The sequence below is a fragment of the Eublepharis macularius genome, chromosome 7, assembly GCF_028583425.1.
Source record: "Eublepharis macularius isolate TG4126 chromosome 7, MPM_Emac_v1.0, whole genome shotgun sequence".
NCBI lineage: Eukaryota > Metazoa > Chordata > Lepidosauria > Squamata > Eublepharidae > Eublepharis > Eublepharis macularius.
In genome coordinates, this window is record NC_072796.1 from 113,099,479 (window position 1) to 113,120,886 (window position 21,408).

Sequence of the window (21,408 nt, forward strand, 5' to 3'; positions counted from 1 at the left end):
AGCCAATCCTCTCTCTGGATGAAAAGAGGAGGCTGTTCATGTGGCAGACAGTTTCATCCAGGACCGCGTACAAAGGATTGACACGTGCATCTCGCATTAAGACTAATGGGAGTTACACGTGCCAAATCCCTATATAACCCCAGGACAAAATAATGCCAAGAGAACTGTATATAAGGGAGGGGGGAGGAATGTGTTTTATCTTATATACATATTAGATTATTTACATCCAGGTAAAAGCAATTTTGTCCTTCAAACTTACCATCTTTTCAAGACTTCTTTCTGATGCACATATTTTGGGGGTCATATTTGTCTTAAAGCAAAAGTGGGCAAGTTATTTGATGCTGAAGACCTCTATCAGAAATGTTTGCCACCACATATGCAAACTGAGATCCAAATGAACAGGTTTCAAAGCAATGCATAAGACAGCCAGCTTGGTTTATTGAATAAATATTGAGCTAGGATCTGGGAGACCCATGTTCAAATCCCTACTCTACTACAGAAGTGTGGTGGGTGACTTTGGGCCAATCACAGTCTCTCTCAGCCCAACCATTCCCACAGAGTTAGGGTAAAATGGAGGAAGGGAGGCTGATGTATGCTGCTTTGAGCTCCATGGGGGGAAAGCAGGATTTAAATGTACCAAAAAATATAAACTGTTTGATCTGGCCACTTTAGAATGTGAGTGGGAGATCACGCAGTTGAATATTCTCCCACAATCCTGCCCATGGAAAGCTAGAACATTTTTAAAAAGACTTCTAGGATAGACGTTTCCTTGGCTTGCTTGCTTTGTGTTACTTCAGGTAATAGCCAAACCATAATTTGGCTGTTATGGGAAGGAACAGGGGAAACTTCAGATTCACGTGCGTCCTGCTCCCCTGATATGGGGGCAGTTAATGAAAGACTTTCAGATTCACAGCAAACATAGTTTGCCATTATGTTTGAACTGTGCAACATGATTTTTGCACTCTTTCCTCCAAACCAGGATTATCTTGGAATGCTAGTTTGAGGAGAGAGCATAAACCAGCATTTCTGGGTTAGATGTTATGATGAACTTTAGTTAGAGGAAGAAAGAGCATGCAGTAGACTGGTTCCCATAATCATGACACCATGGTTTGGACATCACATCTAAACCCTAGTGGTGTATACAGAGCATGAGATCAACAGTGCTGCATATTTTTTTCTGGTGGGTCCATGTACAGATAGTGGGGATTTTTCTGTCAACTTAGAGAAATTCCTAAATTTTCAGAAAAATCTGAAAACTGAGAAAAAGGTGAGGGGGAATTTAAATTCCCCCAAAGTTTGTTTTTTTTAAAGCAAGATCTCATGTTCTATTGGCAGGGCTGGGGAGTGGTGGCTGGACTTGTCTCTTTCCAAGCCCAAATTACCACCAACACGATTTGTCCTGTGGCCCTTCTATATCAGAGCTGCAGGAACCAACAACATAGACAAATTTGAATTTGACAGGCATCCCTCCCTCCAGAAGTTGATAGAGGTTTTTTTTCTGCTACAGAAATAGCTCTGCTTCTCCTCACCAGCAATATGTCCCCAACTCCAATTTCACTACAGATTTTCCTCCTTCCCATGCTTCAAGCGTGGATCCATCATTTTCATCCATTGCAATAACTTTAAAAGCCACACCTTTTGTTGTTTAAACTTGAGGCATTGAATTCGGAGTGGGGCTCTGAGAGATCCAACAGGACCAGCCAATCTGAGATAAGGCAGGTGGCAATCCAGGTGAAGGCCTTCTCTGTAGTGGCACCAAAACTCTAGGAATTCTTGCCTGTCTCCTTCTGTTAGTCTTCTGCAGGCAGCCAAAGATTTTTTTATTTCAGTTGGCATTCCCTCAGAGATCCCTCTTCCCTTGCCAATGTTTTAATTGTTGTTTTTATCTTTCATGTTTATTTTAAGCTCTAGTTTTAAATTCTTTTAATGATGAATTTGTGTGCTGTTTTAATGGTTGTTAAGTTGCAGTTTTCAATTTGTATGCCTTGTTAACCAACTTGGTGGCCCTGCGAGAGCTGAAAGGCAGGGTAAAAATCTTGTTAATAAATAAATAAATATATGCTTTACAAACCAATTGAGGGAGCAGGATGGTCACAAGGGCTGGCCGATTAGCACTGTGCATAGGAGGGCTTCTCTAAGAACAGAAAGAGCCACTTACCTCTGGGCTTGATTTAGTTTGGAAGTTTGAACATGCGTCTAAAAGATGGTAAGTGTGGATCCACAGCAGGTTCTTATCGTAAGCTAAGAATTTCTGACTTCTACCTTGTTTTCAAAAGAAGCTGAATAGCACAATCCTAAATAGAGTTATACCATTTGTAACATCCATTGTACATCCATTAGCCACAAAGGATGGAGCCCCTTGCAGCACTGACGTTTCTTCACGGATTCCTACTGTGGCCAGCACTTGTCTCGGTTGGCTAGCACTGATGTCTGTTGATGATCTTCTTTTCTGAGGCTGTACAAAATCTTCAGAATCCTGGAAACCAGCACTGAATGTTTTAGTGCTTACCCTGCCTAATACAGAACAAATGTTTCAGATTCCAAGCCACCGGCATCACAAGGTTAGTTGCGGGGATAATCAGTTGCCCGGGATGGTTCCAGTCATGTCTTTATCACTATTGGATTAATACTGTTTAGTTCACATGGTAGCAATAGGAAGAAGTAACCAACACTAACTAGCATGAGATATACTGAAATTCTAAGTACACCCCATGCTGGCAGAACTACAAATTATCAATGAGTCTTCACAGGACAAACTTAAGAGCTCAGCCTTTGGGTTCTATTCAGTGAGTACTGCAGCTGCACAATCTCTATTTCAATTGGACATACCTAAAAGATTCGGAGAAGTGAATGAAGGCTCTATCTATATCATCTGGCTGGTTGCACCCTCCATTCGCAGTCAATTAGCTGTTTTCAAATCACTTTTAAATATGATCCTTTGTAGGTTACATTTCACCCAAAGGCACTTGTTTTATAATAAATCAAACACCATATGTATTATGAGCCACTAACCAAAGCTAGGCTTAATAATTATTTATATATGCAAGCATATTATTATAGAACTCACTGTCACGGAATCCAATCTCCAGGAATTCAGGCAGGATCAACCACACAGAAACCTGCTGAAACACGCTTATCACAGTAGCATATATGACACACAGTTATGTGACACAAGCAGAGGCATACAGACCCAGGGTTTCCCACCTCCACACACGCCCATCATACACATCAGATCAGTACCTGTAAGACTAGGACTCCTTCACAGGCACTAACAATGATGCCATAGAAAAATGCTTTTGTGAGATACAGTCTCCATGTGGATACTCAATGCAGGTAATCAGATATCCTTCTGGACTACTCAGTCACATGCAGAGTCTCCATCTCAGTATTGGCAGCCCAGAGAAGATGCCACACTGGCATGAAGACTTGGTAAGCAATCAGGGAGATCTTTTTGAATATATATATTCAATATATATACAACAGCATGGTCGTGTTAGTCTGCTATAGCAAAATAAAACGAAAGTCCAGTAGAATCTTTAAGGTTAACAACATGTATTGCATTACGAGCTTCTGGGAGTCACAGCACACTTCTGCACCTATCTGAGGAGTGAGCTGTGACTCACAAAAGCTGGCCGTTTTCACACTTCTTACCGGCCGTGGAACATCGCGCAAAGCTCCCGGGATGACAGCGTCTTCCTGGCGCGATTTCATGCAAGAACTGGAGTTATGATGGGAAATTGCGCCAGGAAGACACTGTCATTACAGGAGCTTTGCGCGATGTTCCGCGACTCGTAAGAAGTGTGAAAATGGCTGCTCATATTGATATAAATGTTGTCAGTCTTTAAGGTGCCACTGGACTTTTGTTTTATCATAGTAGGATAAAAAGAGATGGCTCAAGCAAGCAAGCATTGCCACATGATAAAGTAGAAAGTAGAGTTGTTGCTTTCTTTCTCACAAAGTAGGCAGAAATGCAACAGATTCAGCATCCCCATGTCCATAAGGATATCATTCTATTTTTGGTAAAACTTTAAAAAGCCATTTGCTCCCCCTGCCCAACATTCATTAGTTTTTGTAGTTCAGACAGTGAAAGATTTCTGGACCCTAACAGCAAATTCTGACATTCAAAGTGAAACTGCTCAGCTCCCAATTTAACACTGCTGAGGAATGACAGCAGCCTAAAAGGGCTAGAGCCGCAAAGCCAAAGAGTCACTCCCATCTCAAGGGTGGGCAATGGGTAGCAGTCTTCAGCTCTATCTCTTTTTGTGGTTTGAAGGATCCTGTTTTTGCCAGGAAACGTTTTATTTCCCACATCTTCAAGACATACATTGGCCAACCACAAAGACACATATTAAAATAACTTTCCTCTTCTTCTTGCCCAAACCTTAGATGCATTTGCAGAGAGTGGCCAGATTCAGCTGTGTGAATCTGCAGAGTCTGACCTCAGATCCAAGAAATGACAGTCTGAGACCTGCTGTGACCCCAACATGGCTTTGTAATCCACAACCCACTGCTTCATGACAGGACTACTCCAGAGTAAATAATGGGTTGAGGATGCCAATAAACAAGACTTATTTTGAAGTAAATAATGGGTTCTGAATTGCAGCTACTGTAGCTTCCAGAGACTAAAAGGCTATAACACTGTATGAACTTGTTAGAATTTACTGCAGTTACTCAAAGGAATACTTCTCTTGACTGCAATGACTTTTCTACTGTTGAGGGGCATATGGGTTCCCAGTCCAGCCTTTAAGTCTAAAGGCTCGATAATATATTGGGATTTTTCATTTTTTTTTGTTTCTACCAGGAGGGATTCCATGTAGAATTTTAACAGACTAGTAACATTACATTGCCTGTATCAGTCTTTTAAAGTTGCTGCACTCTTTTAGGATGCTACACATTTTACCTAAGCAAATAAGATGGACAGCACCACCTAAATATTTGCTGAATAACAAAAAAACCAGAAAGGTGGAAATCCTGCACACAAGTTAACATGAAATAATTTGTCTAAGCTTAAGATCAAACTTGCCTAAGCTTAAGATCAAACATGCCAATCTAAGAAGATGCATTTACTTCTCTTCCTCCCACCCCACAGAACATCAGCTCTGCAGATGCCTTCCCACATACTAAGCACAACATATTTAGACAAAGAAAATCTGCAACAATTTTTTTAAGTGAAGGCTGCAATCTTCTATATAGTTACCTGAGAGTAAACTGCACTTACTTTCAAGTAAACATGCACAGAACTGAGCTGTCAGGGTATGAAACCAGAACGTACATCAGTTTAACTGGTATGTTTTAAAATAATTGCTGTGTTTTAAATGCAGATCCAGAAGAGTTGTAACTGTTAAGATCAACAATAAAGCCCTACACTTTGAATTAAATATATATAATGAATTGTACTATACTATTGTACTATTAGGTGTGCAAAGATTTCCCCAGTACTGAAGCTGGATAAGAGTAATATAGGCAGGCAGGCATCCATCCATACACAATACATGGAAACATAGCTAAGGACAGCCAAGCTTTTGATAACCACTGAACTCTGTACATCTCTTATCAATGGGTTCTTTCCTTCCTCTCTTCCCTCCATGATGTTCACAGCCTTTTTCTTTTCAACTAGTAGTAATATATCGCTCAAATTAGAGATCTTTTTTTAGCTACTGCAACTTTCTTTTTCTCCTCAGGATAAGAAAAAATGAAAACGGCAATTGGAAGAAAGAATGGGCAAGGAGCAGGAGAATCCACTGAGTTTTTAACACTGTTATCTTGGCATCGTTCAAATCCTGACCCTTTCTTCTGGTTCCAACAAACTGTCAGTTCAACACACTCTTCGGCACTAGGCAAGAGAATCTACATTTAATGCAGAAAAGGAGGGTAAAGATAAAATTCAAGCGCAGACGTTTTGCTAACAGAACCATTCCTGATCATAATGGCTTATGGCTTCTTACAGTACTATCTCCTTAGAAGTTCCGCTTAAGTCCGGAGGAGTAATTTCCACACATTCCAAAAGATTGTTTTTAGCCCTGGGGTTCCAGATAAACTCACTAGGTAGAAAAATCCCATCAAGACTTAGAATGCTTCTAAGTAAAGGCAGTCCAATGAAGAGTTACCCCAGTACAATTCTAAACAGAGTCACTCCAGACTAACCCCATTGAAATGCAGTAACTCTGGGATTGCACTGTAAACCCATTGGGTTTAGACTGGGGTATCTCTTCATAGGACTGCACTGTAAGCAATCCTGGAGCAACTCTTCATAGATTGCACTGCGAGCATAGCAGGAACCAAACCCAAACCCATTTCCCCCCGTCGGATTCCATTTCGGACAGACGCCCCTTTGCTCGCTCCCCCAAAGAGGCTCCATCGCCAGCGAGTAAGAAAACGACCCGTCCCTCGCACGCCGCCGGAGTCCCGCACCAGACCCCCCGCCACGCCTCACCCGAGCGCCCCACGCCTCCTTCCTCTTCCATTCACCCGCTCGCCACATTGCCTCTGCCGCCCCTGCCGCACACGAGCGCGGCCGGCGCGGGCTCCCTCGGAGCCCTGAAGCGGCACTTGCTCCTGGAGGGAAACTTCCAGCGCGGCCAAAACAAACACGCTCGGGGCAGCGGGGAGGGATGGGGACACGATGACTGCTCAGCCCGCAATCGGGGAAGAGAAATTGGGGTGGGGGTGATGATGGCAGCCCCTGGCGCTCGGGCTGTTTACCTCACACTGCAGAAACGCGCGTCTTTAATACTCCATGCTCTGGCAGCTCGGGAGGAAGCGGCGGCGGCGGCAGGAGAGAGAGCAGCAGCAGCCCGGCATCCACCAGATTCTCACACAAGCCTTTGGCTCAGAAGGCGCCGACGGCAGAGCCAGCCTCCCCGCTGACGTCAACGTCCCTGTCACATGGCTCGAGGCGAACCGAAAGAGCATGGGTTGTCGTGGCAACCGTGCCCAGGCTCCCCGAGATGGTTTCCACGGGCCCTTTGGCCGTTTTGGGACCCATCCCGGGACTCATCCGGACCGGCATCTCGCCTCGGAGGGCCGAGGGGGGCCTTTAAACCTGCCCCCCCTCGTTTGCAAATGCGCGAGCCCGCCACTGACGGATTAGGTTAAAGGCCAGTCATGCAGTCACGCATCTTCTTTCCAACAGTGGCTAGAAAAACCCACAAGCTCCCCCCACCATCATTAACTGGCGGGCAGAGGAGCTCTGTTTAGTTGTCGTTACCATTTATACACCTCTCCTCCATGGATTTGACTTGCCTAATCCCCTTTACAGCTATATTTGCCAATGGCCGCCTGTACCATTGCATATGGCAATAAATTCCACAAAGTCTGCAAACTGATTTTGTACTTGAATGCTTTAATACATTACGGATTTTTAAAAATTAATTTTATTTATTTAGAACATTTGTAGACCCACCTTTCTCCCCAAAACCTGGTAACCAAGTGACAACAATATCAGTATGTCATAAAAACAACAATGAATAAAAACGAATAAACTGAAAAAAAAAGAGCTCAAGAAGTTGCTGTTCAAAGCCAGAGTGTTAAAAACTTTCATCCAGACAAGTCAAAAGCCCTTCTAAAAAGTTCAGTCATATCCACTTGGAAACTGCAGAAGGAATGTGAAAGTTCCTCTGAGATACCTTTATGACTGGTTGGATTCTGCCTTGGACGTTGAATATTGTTTTTAATTATATAAATAAAAACAACAATTGTAAGTAGGTCTATTCAGAATCTTGCTCAGGTCTATTCAATGGGGCTTATTTTTAAAAAAAGTATTCTTAGGATTGCACTGAGAATAAGCTATATACTGTGTGGCCCCCTCAAGTCACTCTGCAGTGCAAAGTGACCGGGGGGGGGGGCTGTTCTGAATTGCTAATCAATTTTATTGCCTATGAGCTTTAGCACAATAGAAAAGAAAACAGAAGTTCTCTGTATCCACCTGTTCCACAGCATTCATAATTTTATAAAATTGAATCACACTTCCCCTTTAACATCTCCCCTCCCCACAAAATTCCCAAACTCCTTTAGCTTTTCCTCATATGGAAGATGCTCCAATTCTCCTGGCTGCCTGTTTCTCCTCTTTTTCTAATTTCACTTTTAGAGCATCTTTTTGAGAACCATAAATCCATACAAAAAGAGTCCAGTAGCACCTTTAAGACTAACCAATTTTATTGTAGCATAAGCTTTCGAGAATCAAGTTCTCTTCGTCAGATGCATGATACAGAGACTGGTATCATGCATCTGATAGAGTCTCTGTATCATGCATCTGACGAAGAGAACTTGATTCTCGAAAGCTTATGCTACAATAAAATTGGTTAGTCTTAAAGGTGCTACTGGACTCTTTTTGATTTTGCTACCACAGACTAACACGGCTAACTCCTCTGCATCTATAAATCCATACAATATACCCAGTTACTATACTGACCATTTTATTTTCAATAATTTTCCTTGTGATTTCTAGTGTGAATTTTGCTTTTTTTAGTGTCACCACATACTTAGGAGATATTTTCATGGAACCATCTACCATAACCCCAAATCTCTAGCCACCACAAATGCAAAGCCAGTGAGATATGCTAGTATGTATTTTTCTTAAAAATGAACACAAGAGAGTCTTATATGTGCAACTATGTACATGCACACAGCTGTTTAAAAATTCTGGTTTACATATCCCCAGAGAAGAAGTGTGCATGTAAGTTGACAGCTCTAATTTAAACAGGTGTGCATGATTCATGACTTGTGTGATGACTTCTTTGGGTATATGTACCCAGAGTGAAAAACATAAAATCCAGCAGCCTCAGCAAAACGGTGCTGTGAACAGCTGACATTTCAAATAGATGTAAGCAAACTGCTTTACACCTTAACACAGAAGCCTCCAAAAACAAACAACTTTAATTTGAATTAATGGCACTGTTGTTTGTTTTTTCTGACTTTTACTGCCCATCTTGCTGTCACACTGCTGTAATTGAGTTGTGGTTTAATGAATTATCTATGTAATGTTGAAGGGGGGTTACATTTGTACACCACTAAAAGAAAAGAATCAAAACATATTTGACACACCCGAGAGAATTCACACTTGGAATTTTAAAAAGTGCTTTTCAGCTCTTCAGCACAGCTGTCGTTGTGCACATCTGAAAACCAGAAAGGGACTTTGGAACAGGTTTCTAAACAGATTGATGACCGTGCAGGAAGGTTAATTTATAATTGCATTTCAACTTCCCTACTCTTTATACTGCACGTGTGGTTTAGGTTCAGATGCAAATCCATTTTAGATTATTAATCACATGCTTCTTAACTGGTTAAGCAATTTAAAATGACTTGTATATCACCATAATGTTAATTTAGGTGTTTTTTGAGACATTGAAGAATATGAGAGAAAAAATAAATGTAGTTTTTAAAGTCCATATTAGAAGAGAAATCATGGTAAATAGTTTGTTTTCCATTTCCTATAACAGAATCAAAATAGTCTGCAAAAATAAATAAGGGTCTCAATGGTTTACATGCTCAGTAATTAAAGTTTCCACTCCCCAAGTATTTATTTGTTTCTTTAGACCATTCCTAGACTACCTGACTACTTTAAAGGCACTCTAAGCAACTAACAAGTTTTTAAAAAAATTAAAATACAAGTTCAAAACATAACGAGACAGCAAAAAATAGCAATGCAACTTCAGGTGTTAAAAAGCAAGTGGAGAGATTACTAATATCAATAACACAGGTGAACAGGAGAAACTTCACCCCATACCTAAAAGAGATTAGATGCCAGGTGAACTTTACTACAGAAGGTCTTCAGTGGCTGGGTGCCACCACAGAGACATTCTTCTCGTCAATAAAAACGGGCTGATTTCTAAAAGCATGGATAATACTGGCACAGTGATTTTCAAACATGTAACCTTCTCTATTACCACAGACATTCTGAAATGATATAGCCCAGGAACAGGAGACTTGTGGCACTTTGAAAGGATTTTATTCTAGGATAAACATTTTTGGACTACAGCCTGCCATTAGATGCATGAAGTATGCCCTCACTAGGCAGAGGTTATACCAACAACAAAAGTTGTAAACAGCAAAGTGAAAGGAACATGATATGCTGGAAATATTATGTAAAATTCATACTCTGGGTTGGATCCAGACTAAATCTTCCAATGGCAGAATGGAACTTTCCTGCCTTCCCCCTCACTTCAGCTCACTTCCGCCTCTCCTAAGGGATAAGAAACCCAGAGAAATAACATGGGGGGGGGGCTGCAGCAGCCAGGGACAACTGAGGAACATGTCCAATTTAGTCTGGATCCAGTCTATAACAGAAACCATTCACTGTAGCAGTAATTAATGATAATGCGATTGTTTGAAATTTATTAAACCGGTTAGAAAACGGATGAGGAGATAGCTCAATTCCTTGTTAGGACCTTTGCAGGCATTAGTTCTACCACTTCATTGACTGTTCCTGTACACAGACTTCAACTCATGTCCTTTGCCTTGTGTTCTTAAAATGAAAGCAAAAGCAGAAACATATGCTGTATTGGTACATGCAAGGCACAAACCCTGTAGCTGGGTTTTTAAATTTTAAATCCTAATCATGCTTCTAAAAGTGAAAAGTACTTTTTAATACCAATCTTAATTTTTTCCTTTAAAATAAAGTATTTTGTAGCAAAACCAACACATCTCCTGATGTCCTCCTCTATCATTTTTTATTTTGTATTTATTAAAATATTTATTCCCTGCCTTTCTTCATGGCTTCAAGGCATCTTACAATTCATAATTAAAATCATCACAATTTAAACATACCAAATAAAATTGTGAATACCCCTTCACCTCAAAAGATGCCTGTGTTCCAACCCTGTTAAAAGCCCTGAAAAATAAAATGGTCTTTCAGTGGTTCCTGAAAATTGCTAAAGGTGGCACCCCCTATCTTCCTCAGGGAGCCCATTCCACAATCTTAAACAGAATTACAGCTTTCCAAGTGCCTCCCTGAAATAGTATTGTTGAATTTGTTCACATCAAGAAATAAGTGAGTTTAGCATAATGTATTGGCTTTTATACTACTGCAATAAAAAAAGAACAGCTTCAATGGAAAAATAAATTTTATTGTATAAAATACCTGAAAAGCCATTTCAAGTAACAACGGTTTTGAAATACAAGCATAAAACAATTCACTGTTTCCCATTCACTGTGTATCTGCTACTGAAGGGACCATTGTTTAAATCAGCTCAGGTGGAAGTTAATCCCATGAATGCAGCATTATAAGAAAAAATCTCAAACAAGCCATTTCCCCCCACCTTTAGCAACAGCTCTGATTTCTGTTCCCAGGGAACCATGACGATTCCATTATCAGAGCCCAGTAATTTGTATTTATCATTATGGACTGACTGGATATCAGGGCAGTTCTATCAGAAAAATGTTCTTCAGAGATGTGATTTTGAACGGTAAAAATTGCCCAATTTTAAGGTTTAATGCGAAAAATAGGACCCAGCAATACTCTGCACCCAATTTAAAATGGAATGGAACTGAGTTCCCTGTTCATTTACACTTTAGTCAAACATATTTTCTTGAAAGTCACTTCCATTGATTTCTATGTCACTAATAAACAATTTGCCTCACACAGAAAAGCTACAGACTAACACGGCTAACTCCTCTGAACAGAAAAGCTTGAAGTTGTCCAGCTTCCACCTGTTCAATCACCTTGCTCAAGAATGGAACATTTGAGACTGGTCGATAGTTACTGAGATCTCATCAGTCCAGATAGGCTTCTTTAGAAGTAGATACTCCACAGCCTGCTTCAAGGCCGGGGCAACCACTCCTCTCTCAAGGAAGCATTAACTACCTTTCACACCTAGTCAGCTAGGCTCACCCCAAGGAAGATTTAAAGAAAGAGCAAGGATCATACAGGCAGGTGGTAAGCTTAAATTAGCCAAAATGCCTCCTACAAGAAGCAGGGGCACCTTCTGACAGCATGAGATGTCCCTGCACATTAACCTGCGGTTGGGGTTCACTCATGAGCTGATGGCAGGCCCCCACCAACGTAACAGGGTGATCTACAGGGCCATTGCCAGGGAGTTCAATGAAGCTGGCTTCACCCACTCGGCCAATCAATGTCAGACCAAGGTCAAATCCACATTCACCCATTACCCGCATGTTTATCGGATATCTTCCGTTTGCCTCCAATCCGCGATTTTTTCCTCTTCATTCACATTCCTGCTTCCAATCCGTCTTTCTCGCGCGTCCCTCCGGTCACATGGCCGCTCGAAAATTATGCCTCTCTTTCCCCCACTGACAGCACTGATGGCTCTCTCCTGTTTCTTTTTTGGAAATTTGGAAGCATGTGGGAAGCTTTCGTGGGCATTTCCTATGCAGGACAGTTCAGTGCCTGAATTTTACTGAAGTTTCACTTCCTTGGAGTGTCATTATTTCGATATTTCGTAATTTCGATATTACAGTAATATAAAATAAAAAAAATAAAAAAACAGTTAAAAAGGAAGTTTCGCGAGTCCATTCTGAGGATGGATTCACCCCAAAATGATTTTTCAAACTACCAGATTTGATTCAGAAACAGCATAATCAATAAATCCAATGCTATGAAGTCAAAAACAGTCTTTTGCAGACTACGGAGCACTTGCAAGTTGAATCAGCCAATAGGAACTCTCGGAACGGCTGGAGAGACAGGAAGGGGGGTGGTTTTTAAAAAAACCGCGTAAATTGCGCATTGGCCTGTTCACGGCCACTGTGAAACTCCCGTTGAAAACCTGTGATCACATATTTGGGAGAAATGCGAATGAAATGCGTCCGTTTAAATGAGGTAATGTGACCGGCACTCGGGATTGCGTGGGGAATGCGGGGAACATGTGACTTAGAATGAGTAATGTGGATTTGACCTATGTTTAAGTGGGTGAAGTGTGACTTCATAGACTCCCTGGAGGCCTGGCAGAGGATCCCATATCGCAGCAGGCAAATACCACAACACCATTCCATGCTGCAGTTCTGGGAAGCTGCAGGTTGCCTCCATTAGGAGTATCATTCACCACCATGAAGGTAATGTAGGTGTTCACAGATCTTCTCTAACCAGACTGAACATGTCCTAAAACCAGTAAAAACACAAATCATACTTCCGCTTGGAAATACAGGCTGCATTGGACTCTGAGACTTTCCTCTTTTCCCTGTGGCTGCTCACACAGCTTCCTTTCATTACAGGCAGATTATCGACCCCCCCCCCTTTTCCCAATGGGAGACTGAGTGTACACTGGAACCCCCCTCTCCATGGTATTTTGGTGTTAGGTTAAGGTTAGATACCAACATCTGAATGATATTTTTCCTTTTCTGCCACTGACAGCGACCTCCTAGTGGAGGGAGGCAGAGGAAGGCTCCACATAGGAGCGCGAGGAGGAAGAAGAGAAAGTAGAGGAAGCCACACCTGCAACCCATGGGGAAGAGTCAGAGCGAGAATGCCTTGAGTAGGCAGCAGAGGTGCCTGTGGACCAGACTGGTAACCCAACCTGAACATGTTATGCAAGTAACAATTTCCCTTTACCAACCCAATGTCTAAACTTGTTCATCTTCTTTCCAAGGAACATCAGCAGCAGTATAGACAGACAAGATGTCCCTGCCATGAGTCTCAGTGCAACCTCCTCCTCTTCCTCTGGAAACATGGAAGAACTCTCAGCAACTGTCCAGGGCATTATTGGGAGATGCCTCAGCACCTGTGAGTATCACACCTTGATGTGTAAATAGTGCTTTGAAATGCCTGATTTCCAATAGACTACCAGTGTATCTTTCCCACAGTGCACAAAACCAACATGAGGATGAACACACCCACCCACCCTGCACCATCTACTTCTGGTGGAGGGGCAGCTTGTATATAGTTAAAGTGATGTTCTGTAATTTAAGGGCAGGGGGTTGTAAAAATAATTCTTTAGAAGTTTAGTCTTTCTTTAAAGTTGGTAGATATTTAAAATGTCTTGTCCTCCATTTTTTCTTCTTCCCTACAGTCTACATGCTGCCTTCAACCATGAGGAAAGACAGGATATAAATATTCTAAAAAATAAAAATAAACAAAAGAGGGTAGTTTTCTAGAGTAACTCTTTCCCATTCTTGTATACTGGATCATATTTAAAAAGAAGTTATTAGTTAACGTTTCTGAATGTTCACATTTTGTTTTGCCAGCAACGAGCCTTCTCATCACAGCACTGCATAATGTGGTTACATAAACTGTCCCACAAATCACCTGTTTTTTATTTTAAGAAAGCAAGTTGACAGCCTTCTCCCCCCTCCCCGCTTTTGCTGCTATGTTTAATTGACCACATCCAGAAACAAGCATGTTGTGCTATTTTCCCCTTCTTGCTTCTGGCACAATACTTTCCATTTCTCTAAAGCATTTAAAGACAGATTAGCTCTTGGCAATAAGAAATACTTTTCCTTTGTGAAAGTCTTTTGTTGAAATGTTGCAACCAGGTTATGGGTGGCCAAATTCACATATAGAAGTTGCAGTTCATAAAACACTGAGGAAAAAAGAGCTTGCTGTTGAGCTCTTTTAGTTTGATGTGACCAATGTACTGGTGATATGACAAGGACATTTGTTTTAGAGATTTGTGGGTCATACAGTGATATTTTTGTAGAGAGGAAGAAGCTTGTTCATATTTTTTTAATCTTTTTGTGTTTTAGGATTTCATGCAGAGCTGGATTTATGCACAAGCTAAGTAAACTACAGTTTAGGGACTCAGTTTATGAGGGGCCTATTAATACAAAAAAGTAACTAAAAATTACCATTTTTGGTTATGCTGTGGGGCCTCTCAAACTTGACATGGCTTAGGGCTAGGGTTGCCACCAGTTTCCTGCCAGGGATGGGGAATCCCTCTCTCCCACCCCACCCCCCTGGCCAGCGAGGGAAAAGGCAGGGGAATGTGCATCCTAGGGTGTGCTCCGGGGCACGTAGTGCACTCTTGTGGGCCCATTTCAGCCTGAAATGGGTCCAAATTGGGCCCAATTTAGCCCAAAACAGGCCAAAATCAGCCCTCTGCAGAGTGCAGGAGCACTCCAGGGTAGAGATGGGCACGAACCGGAAAAAAACGAACCATGCAGTTTGTGGTTCATCACTTTTCATGAACCATGAACTTTCATGAAGCTGCCCTGGTTCGCGAACTGGTTCGTTTGGTTCATCAAAACATCACATCCAGATCAGCAAATCGTCACTTCCAGGTCAGCAGAAGGTCTGCAGAAAGTCCCTGTTGCCTAGGAAACTGATTGATCAGCGCCAGGCTGTCTGCAGTGACAAACCAAAAAACTAACCAAACGATCCAGCCTAAAGTTTGCGGCAGTTCATCAGAAATGGGCTCTGATGAACCACCAGTTCACGAACCACGAACCACACTGGTTCATGCCAAATTTTGGGTTGTATTTCAGTTAGTGCCCATCCCTACTCCAGGGCCCACCACACTGTCCCTGCAGTGCTCCTGCACTCCACAGTGGGCCACAAGCCCAATTTAGCCTCAAATGGGCCAAAATTGGCCCTCTGCAGAGTGCAAGAGCATTCCAGTGCCTGTCGTGCCACCCCTGCTGTGCTCCCGCGCTCTGCAGTTGGTTGATTTTGGCCTGGAACAGGCCTAATTCAGCCCCAAATGGGCCAAAATCAGCCTGCTGAGTAGCGCAGGAGTGCTCCCAGGGGCAGTACATGGCCTGCGTGACAATGTCACTTCTGGGAAGTGACATCATCATATAGCCCTGGGAGCACGCATGTGCAAAGCGTGCGTGCGAAGACATCGGTAAGGTCAGTGCCAGGTTCTTTACCTCCTGCCTGGAGGGTAAGGGGACCTGGCAACCCTACTTAGGGCCTCAGCATATCTTAATACAGCCCAGATTTTGTATAAATTTGGTAGTGCAGCCTCTGAGTTATACTACCCTTCATGCAGGATCCAGGCATTAATTAGCTAAAGGCTAATTGCCTGCAAGACGCTGCACATTCGCTTGGGAGGGAGTCCAACTGAATTTACAGGAACTTACTTACAAGTAAACATGCATATGTTAGCACTGACTGAGTCCAGAAACTGTGAACTTTAGAAAACCCAATAGGCAAATCTGAGCAAGAAACCCTGAGCATCTGGATAACATCCAGTATCATAAACCCTCAAAAACAAGAATTTTCTTTTGCCAGCAAAAAAAAGGGAGGAGTCATGCCTCCCTGTCCTGTTAGCCAGGGAGTCATATTGTGGACCAACTGAAGTTTCCAAACACTCTTCAACGGCTCACCGAGAGAGCATTACACTAGTTGGATCTGGAGGTGTTCAGAACATACCTAACTGTGTCCAGATCCTTCCTGTCCAGAAAAGGTCACAATTGATTAATGAACTTTTCCTGGTAATATAGCATTCTTACCAATTGTTTCCTGCATGCTCTAATCTCTCTCTTCACATATTCAAAATGCAATGGTACATTCATCACATCTAACAGTTATGGAATAATGGCTGGTCTCCAAAGGTTATTAATCAGGTTATTAATAATCTACCATCAGGTGCCATTACCTACATAAACCTAGAGGGAGAAGGCCATTGGAAATCATCAAAAAGCAAGTTTACAACCAACCTTTTCCTTCTATAGAGGAAATTGCCCCCAGGTAATTTTCTGTATGATGCATGTCAGTGAATCATGTTTCACATTTGCACAATTGGTTCTACTACACAGGGTAGCAAAGCTAGCAGCCCAGACAATCATCTGCTGTTATGAAAGGAAGTTGCTCTGATTCTAAAATAATACACGGTCCCCAGCTACACTGAGAGAGGGGTGTGTGGCAGGGTAAATGTGATGCATGACCTGTGGAAGTCAGGGCAGAAGCAGCATTCACTAGCTGTCCCCTTTTCAATAATGATGATGATGATGATGATGATGATGATGATGATGATGATGATGATAGAAAGGAGTCCAGTAGCACCTTTAAGACTAAGCAACTTTACTATAGCATAAGCTTTTGAGAATCACAGTTCTCTTCGTCAGATGCATGGAGGGATGCATCTGACGATGCATGACAAAGAGAACTGTGATTCTCAAAAGCTTATGCTATAGTAAAGTTGGTTAGTCTTAAAGGTGCTACTGGACTCTTTTCTATTTTGCTACTACAGACTAACACGGCTAACTCCTCTGGAATAATGATGATGATGACGATGATGATGATAAAAATCAGTGAAAGTCCAAAATGTTGACTTTGCCAGGAAAAAGATGAAACTGTGTCCCACCTTATCTCTGAATGCAGCAAAATTGCACAGACGACTACAAAGCTAGACATGACAGGGTCACAAAGCTGATTCATTGGTCATTGTGTAAAAAGTATAACTTGCCAATATCAAAGAATTCATGGGAACATCAGGTGGAAAAGTTGCTAGAAAATGAACAAGTCAAGATCTTGTGGGATTTCAGAATTCAAGCTGATTGGCACCTTGAACATAATACACCAGACATAATAGTTGTGGAAAATCGAAAAGTATGGATAATTGACATTGCAATTCCTGGGGATGCCAGAGTCGAAGAAAAAGAACAAGAAAAAACGATTAAATATAGAGATCTGGCAATAGAAATCACCCAACTATGGAAGAAGAATGGAACAGTAGTCCCCATTGTCATCAGGGCACTTGGAACCATCTCAAAAAACTTTGCAATTCATATGGAAAAACTGCAGCTTTCTGACATAACACCTACAGAACTGCAAAAGACGGCGCTACTTGAAACAGCATACATATTATGCCAATATCTGGTTGATACTTAGGTCTCCGGTGGAAACTTGTATCAGCTTAGCAAGGCCAATCAATAATAACATGTGACCTCTGCTTATTGTTGATTGTATTTTGGATAATTTGAATAATAATAATAACAACAACATTTGATTTATCATGTCTTGCTTTGTAGTCTGTCTGTGCGATTTTAGAAGATCTCCCAGAATTACAGCTGATGTTCAGATGACAGAGATTAGCTCCCCTGGAGAAAATGGCTGCTTTGGAGGGTGGACCCAATGGCATACCCCACTGAGGTCCCTCTTCTCCCTAAACCCCACCCTCTCCAGGTCCACCCCGAATCTCCAGGTATTTCCCAAGCATGAGATGGCACCCTTATTTCCAGTTGGGGACAGAAACACAAAGGAAGAGAGGAGAGGGTGAGACAGCCAAGAAGGGTAAGCCTTCTTTGCACACACATGGGAAAGAGGGAGACCAGAGACCATCCATCCATCCATTCATTCCAGAGAGCCAGTTTGGTGTAGAGGTTAAGAGTGGCAGGACTCTAATCTGGAGAACTAGGTTTGATTCTCCACTCCTCCACCTAAAGCCAGTGGGTGACCTTGTGTCAGTCACAGCTCTCCGGAGCTCTCTCAGCCCCACCCACCTCATGGGGTGATTGTTATGGGGATAGTAATAGCACACTTTGTAAACCGCTCTGAGTAGGTATTCAGTTATCCTGAAGGATGGTATATAAATCGAATGTTGTTGTTGTTGTTAATTCGTTAATTCATTTAAAACATTCGTTAGCCATCCTTCTACTTTGCAGGACCTCAGGATGGTTTACAATATAAATAAAATAATCATAAAATCATAAAAAGCACACTTTCACACTGCCAATAAGCATAGAAACAAAGTTAATTAAAAGCAGTCCTACATAAAAAAGTTTTCAGTTGCCTCTTGAAAATTGGCAGTGAGGGGCCAGGCAGCAATCTCTGGGGATTATGTTCCATAATCATGGGACTGCCCCTGAAAAGGCCCTCTCCTGTGTACCCACCAGGTGGGATAGTCAGGCAGGACTCTCCTTCTGATCTTAATTCCCGGGCAGGAACATATGGTCCTTCAGATAATGCAATCCCAAACCATGTAGGGCTTTAAAGGCCAAAACCAAAACCTTGAACTATGTTTGGAAGCAGATCGGTAGTCAGTATAATTGCTGTAATATCGGGGTCACATACTCCCAATAGCTGGCTCCAATCAGCAGTCTAGCTACAGCATTATATTGTTCCTGAGGAACAGGGTTGCCAGATCCCCTTACCCTTCTGGTGGGAGGAGTGGAACCGGCACTCACCTTGTTTTTTGTGTTTGCACAAGTGCTTTGTGTGCGCGCTCCCAAAACAGTGTGATGACATCACTTCCAGGAAGTAATGTTATTGTGCAGGGGCCCCGGGAGCACTCCTGTCTTTCATAGTGGGCTGATTTGGGCCCCAAAGGGGGTGAGACGAGTGTTGAGGGGTGTGTGGATCATGACAATTTTTCAATTCAAACTCTGTGCAAGAAAAAAAATAAATGAAATCCCTGTTGTGAGAAAAAGGAGTAACTGCTCTCAGTCTTGACTGTCTCTGCCCTGACATGTCACTCTGTCACTTCAGGCATTGTTTAGCTAAGGAGACAAATGTCATCTGTATTGAATTTGGACACAGCAGCCAACTGAGTCTGCTTTCTTGCTCTGTTGGTGCTGATCATGACATTGCTGCGCCTTCTCATCTTGGCTCATTTTCTTCTACACACTATTTCGCTCCCCTCCCTTGGCTGGATAAGCAAGTTCCAGCTGCTGTAATCCATCATAATCGTTGCTGGATTTCCTTCCTTTTCATTACACAACCAGCACTTGGAAAAGAGCAGCACGTAAGAAATAGCATTTCTTTGTTGCGTATAGAAAATTAGATCCTTAAAAAACAGTGGCAGACACCATTTCAGCAAAGGATTGCATTTGCTTTTGTCCTGCGCAGGTAATAGACGAAATGTCACATTGTGTCAGGATTCAAAGAAGAGACAGTAATAAAACAAGGCATGGATCTGCTTTTTGATTTCAACTAAATAACTGATCCTCCTTAATACTGACCAAAGGATTGTCTTGTGTGTAATACTCAAAAGCGAAGGGGCTCATCATGGGAAATGTGTTATGTCTAGAGTTCAAAATGTTTTCTTTACCACTTGCAGCTGCCTTGAGGTCTTCTGCTTAAACCTTGCCTTCGGAGGGATTAGTCTGTTGCAGCAAAAACATCTATCTTCTGGCACCTTTTATTAGCTTTCAGAGAATGGAGCCCTCTTCATCAGATGCATGACAAGGGGAGCCCTTTACAGACTTCATTATGATTGTGTGTACCAGGAGGCTGGTGGTGACCACACACTGATTGATGGTTGTTGTGGGTTTTCCGGGCTGTATTGCCGTGGTCTTGGCATTGTAGTTCCTGATGTTTCGCCAGCAGCTGTGGCTGGCATCTTCAGAGGTGTAGCACCAAAAGACAGAGATCTCTCAGTGTCACAGTGTGGAAAAGGTGTTGGCAGGTCATTTGTATCTACTCAGGAGGGGTGGGGTTGAGCTGAGTCATTCTGTAAGAGTTTCCCAGGGTGTGGAATGCTAATGGCGGGAGGCTTCACTGTATCCTGAGGAGGTTCTTTTGCATATGGATTGGTGCTTGATGTGCTAATCTTCTCCGCAGGGCTATTGTCGGGTGTAGAGTGTTTTGTTAGCCTGGTGTTTTTCAGAACTGGAAACCATGCTCTGTTCATTCTTAAGGTTTTTTCTTTCCTGTTGAAGTTTTGCTTATGCTTGTGAATTTCAATGGCTTCCCTGTGCAGTCTGACAAAGTAGTTGGAAGTGTTGTCCAGTATTTTGGTGTCCTGGAATAAGATACTGTGCCCTGTTTGTGTTGGGCTATGTTCAGCCACTGCTGATTTTTCAGGTTGTCCAAGTCTGCAGTGTCTTTCATGTTCTTTTATTCTTGTCTGGATGCTACGCTTTGTGGTCCCGATGTACACTTGTCCACAGGTGCAGGGTATACGGTATACTCCTGCAGAGGTGAGGAGGTCTCTACTGTCTTTTGCTGATCATAGCATCTGTTGATACAACAGATGCTACGATCAGCAATACGGTATGCTACGATACCATATACCCTGCAGCTGTGGAAAAGTGTACATCGGGACCACAAAGCGTAGCATCCAGACAAGAATAAAAGAACATGAAAGACACTGCAGACTTGGACAACCTGAAAAATCAGCAGTGGCTGAACATAGCCCAACACAAACAGGGCACAGTATCTTATTCCAGGACACCAAAATACTGGACAACACTTCCAACTACTTTGTCAGACTGCACAGGGAAGCCATTGAAATTCACAAGCATAAGCAAAACTTCAACAGGAAAGAAGAAACCTTAAGAATGAACAGAGCTTGGTTTCCAGTTCTGAAAAACACCAGGCTAACAAAACACTCTACACCAGACAATAGCCCTGCGGAGAAGATTAGCACATCAAGCACCGATCCATATGCAAAAGAACCTCCTCAGGATACAGTGAAGCCTCCCACCATTAGCATTCCACACCCTGGGAAACTCTTACAGGATGACTCAGCTCAACCCCACCCCTCCTGAGTAGATACAAATGACCTGCCAACACCTTTTCCACACTGTGACACTGAGAGATCTCTGTCTTTTGGTGCTACACCTCTGAAGATGCCAGCC

The 21,408-nt window shown here is 42.4% G+C and overlaps 1 protein-coding gene across 2 annotated transcripts in view; it reads right to left on the reverse strand.

Moving 5' to 3' along the window:
- The window catches only part of NCALD (neurocalcin delta), a 73,258-nt gene extending 66,411 nt beyond the window's left edge, over positions 1-6,847 (reverse strand). Inside the window, exon 1 of one of the 2 annotated variants that reach the window (XM_054985233.1) lies at positions 6,703-6,847. The gene's annotated coding sequence lies outside the window, so the exon portion shown is untranslated. Of the gene's footprint in view, positions 1-6,433; positions 6,524-6,702 lie in introns of those variants that run through there. The other variant, XM_054985234.1, reaches the window with a different exon arrangement.
- Positions 6,848-21,408: the final 14,561 nt, after the last annotated feature.